The sequence below is a fragment of the Lathyrus oleraceus genome, chromosome 1 (assembly GCF_024323335.1).
Source record: "Lathyrus oleraceus cultivar Zhongwan6 chromosome 1, CAAS_Psat_ZW6_1.0, whole genome shotgun sequence".
NCBI classification, from domain to species: domain Eukaryota; kingdom Viridiplantae; phylum Streptophyta; class Magnoliopsida; order Fabales; family Fabaceae; genus Lathyrus; species Lathyrus oleraceus.
In genome coordinates this window covers 156,074,160-156,078,226 of record NC_066579.1, presented here as the reverse complement: position 1 = coordinate 156,078,226, position 4,067 = coordinate 156,074,160, and the positions used below count along the sequence as shown (strand labels likewise).

At 36.9% G+C, this 4,067-nt stretch overlaps 1 long non-coding RNA gene across 1 annotated transcript; it reads left to right on the top strand.

Annotated features, from left to right (window-relative positions):
* Positions 1–279: 279 nt before the first annotated feature.
* Positions 280–1,571, top strand: LOC127115553 (uncharacterized). Its single transcript, XR_007800767.1, has 3 exons — positions 280–769; positions 1,022–1,232; positions 1,380–1,571. It is a non-coding gene; the product is annotated as an uncharacterized LOC127115553 (long non-coding RNA).
* Positions 1,572–4,067: the final 2,496 nt, after the last annotated feature.

Here is a 4,067-nt window from a genome sequence, read left to right as displayed (position 1 = left end):
ACAGTAAGGCCCAAAACGCTACTCCTTCTATGGGTTAGGGTTGGGCCGGAGGCCCAAAACCATTTGAATCCGCCAAAACCCTAGTAAAATTGGGGGAAGACGAATGGACAGCTGTCTAGCTACCCTGAGGTGTGTGGCAGGTAAATACCTTTGGTCTTCCCTAGGTAGCGACCAAATCTGATGGGAAAATGCATAGGACCCTTGGGAATGTCCAGATTGCACGTCATACTTATTACGTTAATTAAAGCTATTACAACTAGCTAATGCTTTTTTCAAATTTATCTTAATGTTCTGTCATTAATATATTTGAAAGCATTTATACAACCATTATCTCTAATAAACTAGCAGAAACAAACACAAAGAGAAAGAAAACAAAGCGAATCCTTACTCTTTTCACTCTCAAAATTGCTATTTTTTCTTCTGAACCCACAAGACTCACTCTTTCTCTTGTTCATTCTCACGAAAGATAATAACAAGCAGATGGATAGGCCAGAAAACCATAGAACCAAATCAACAAACCATCATGAATGCAAATTACCAAACCCTATCCAAACTTTGCCATAGAAATCAACAAGTGTAGTGCGAATGCATGAACAAAACAAAACACATACACGAAAAAAATGAACGAAACCAAAACCCCAACGCGGCCTTATACTCCAATTTCATTCTTCATGGTGATGTGTTACATATATATAATCGCAAGATCAAAGTGAAAGAAAAGCAATAATGAAAAGTATCAAAGAATCTACCACACACCAAGTGTTGTCAGGTAAAATGCTTCCTTATGTGTGCTTAGTCTCTATTCAAACTTCCTCCTTGTTCTTTCCTTGTTCTTACAGTGAGTATTGAATCGATTGTTTCGAGTCAACTAAGGCTTAGCTCAGGTTGGTTGAACTTCAGTGTGAAAGCTCAACAACCTTAGAAGAATAGAGCTTTGAGTGATGTTTGGGATAATTTTTTGCAGAGTAACATTATTATTTTTTCTATCCTTTTTTCAATGATTGGAATCCTTTATTTACAGGGGGAATGATTAGGTCTTGCATCATGTATGAATTGTGTGCTTGCAGGGTGAATGGAATCATTTCCGCAGGGTCTTCTCCTAGGAATGGGAACAAATTCAATCATCGCCCTTCACTTTGTGAGATCCCATTGTCTTTGATTTTCTGATGTAAGGTTGACTTGAAGTAAAGAAGGAAGAATAGAAAGATCTCCTAAGGCAGTGTCATAACAAGGTAGCTCGTAACCTTATTGAACCTTATCCATTTCCGTTTGTCTTATTTGCCGTAGTATATAGCATGATTTTCATCCCTCTCGTGAAACTTCTTGATCATAATCTCTTTAGGGTGACTCTTGCTGCCTGTTTCTCTTGAATTCTGCAGGTTTCGCTAGACTAAGTTTGCTGCTTCTTGGAGTGTCTTCGAAGAAAAGAGTGCAGGAAGTGGCTATTGTCAACTGATATGTAGCTTCAAATTGAACATTTTTCTTGTAATGCCATAGTGTCTTTTAGATCATAAGTAATGCATTGTGTAGATCATGGGAATTATTAATACAATTATTAATTGTGTCTTTAACCATGGAATTTAGAACAATCATGCTTATATGAAAATATGGTTTAAAGAGTGTACATCCCAGCTAGAAACCTTGCTAGAATGATGTTGTGTATGAAGCCTAAAGTGAATGGATTATTCTATGTCTTATAGTTATATAATGCAAAAAATGAAAAAAACAATAGACCTCAATCCTGATAAAACTCTCCTAATTCATGACTCTAATATGGAAGTTAATGGGAAAACCATGAATCTGTCCTAAATCAATCACCACTAGCTTGTTGATCTTGGTTAACTTAGGCGGGAAATATGAAAATTTAGATGTAGAGAATTGTTGGAAACAAAATGTAAAGTTATTTAGGATTATGGATCACATGATATATCAATGATCTTTGCTTGTAAGACATCACATTTATGGTTAAGTTTGTGGACTTACTCACGTGACCCTTGTGCTATTGAAAATTACTCATGATTCTAACTCACATTCGCACTCCTAATTCAAGTAAAATTTGTTTGTCCATTAAACTCCATGTATGAAGCAATATGAACAAGCCCGGTCTTAACATGCACCCAAAGCTTAGCTGCTAATAGTTAGTCAAATGCGAACTGGACACTAGATCCTGACTTAATGAAGCAATCCATGCCATGAACTAAAGTATATATAACCATCAACTAACTAATACTGTAACGAGGTGAAAATGCTACGATGCAATTTAGACTTAGAAATACAAGCCATTTCAATTTATTGACCTCGGTCAATTGGTGAGGACGAATTAATACGGTGTGCAATGTTAATGATGAATCTAAAATGAGATGCAATGAAAAAAAAGAAGACCCACAAAACTTGTGAGTCAATCCACCCAATGGGCTTGTTTTTACATCTTATAATCATGAACTAAGCCATATTTTACATGAGATGTAAGCTTTTAAGGTGATTTGGGAGTAATACAAATGATGAGGTGACCTATGATGATATGCCTGTTGGTGTAAGCCCTAGAGGCCAATACTTTTGGTACTTGTATCGAATTATTTAAGGCTTTTTCTTTATTATGGTTGTTTAATAAAGTCCCTAGAATAGCTAGTCCATTTAATGTATCAAGTATGACTTAATCATGAGATCACATTAAACATAAGGACACTATTCTTAAAGTATCCGTAGTTGAGCTTTATTGTGAAGTGGGATAACATTAAAGCATTAAGACTATTATGTTTGTAGACTGATGATCACATCTCATGGATCATGGATAAAGAGTTATCAAGTCTTAAACATAGGTATGAATATTAAGAGTAATATTTATACCGGATTGACCTGCTATGAGAATACTATATAGAAAGTTATGCAAAGTGTCATAAGTTATTCTCATGGTGATAATAGTGTATACCACTCTTCGACCTGAAACCACTATGGATCCTAGATGTTGAGTCGAGTGCTTTATTGTTGATCCAACATTGTCCGTAACTGGATAACCATAAAGACAGTTGATGGGTATTCCACGAAGCATGCTGAGGTACATGAGTGTCCTAGATGGAATTTGCCCATCCTGCGTAATAGGATAAGTGTCTATGGGCCCAATATTGAACTGGACAAGGATGACACGGTCTATACCTTGTGTTCAATATAGACATAAGGGCAAAGGGGTAATTATACACATCATCATTATCACAGGAGGTTTTGTCAGATCACATGACATTTTCGTGTCTTGGGTAGCAATGATGTGTTGCTAGATACCGCTCACTGTTTATTATGTTAAATGCGTGATTTAATATAATTGCCAACGTCGCGAAAACCTATAGGGTCACACACAAAGGACGGATTGATGAGAAATAGAGTAACTAAGGAACACCGTAAGGTACGGTGCACTTAAGTGGAATACGAAATATGGTAAGGTACCAAATACTTAAGTGATTTTAGCATATTGTGAGATATGGGCCAAAATACACTTAAGTGGGCTTTTTAGCTTGAAGCCCACATAAGTGGTTCTATAAATAGAACCCTTGGGTAGAAGCATTGTCATTCCACTCAGACTCAACTCAAGTGAAGACTTGCAATTTAGTTTCCCTCTCTCTCTCTCTCACTCAAAGCCTTCATTGTACCAGCTAGCGCTGAGATTGAAGGAACCCGTTTGTGTGGACTGAGTAGAGACGTTGTCATCGTTCAACATTCGTGATCGCTCCATGGGTTTGTATCCAAGGTTTTGACCGTTACAAGAGATTTGCACCAAAGGTTTGAATCGCTATAAGAGGTAACGATTCTATCACTGGTCATGCCCATTCACAAGGATCACTAAATGGAGAAATTTTTAAATTCCGCTGCGCCTTAAATGGCAATTCTCCTTCAGTAACCTCTACTCTGCACCAAAGATTGAAATTCATTACAAATGACAGGATGATTGTGATTGGATATGAAGAGGACATCATGGTTAGTCTCCTAACATCTTTCAGGTATATTTACGTGGAAGGAGAAATTATTGAGACACATTTCTAGTCCTTGGATGTGGTGAATATGTTGACAGTCCAGTA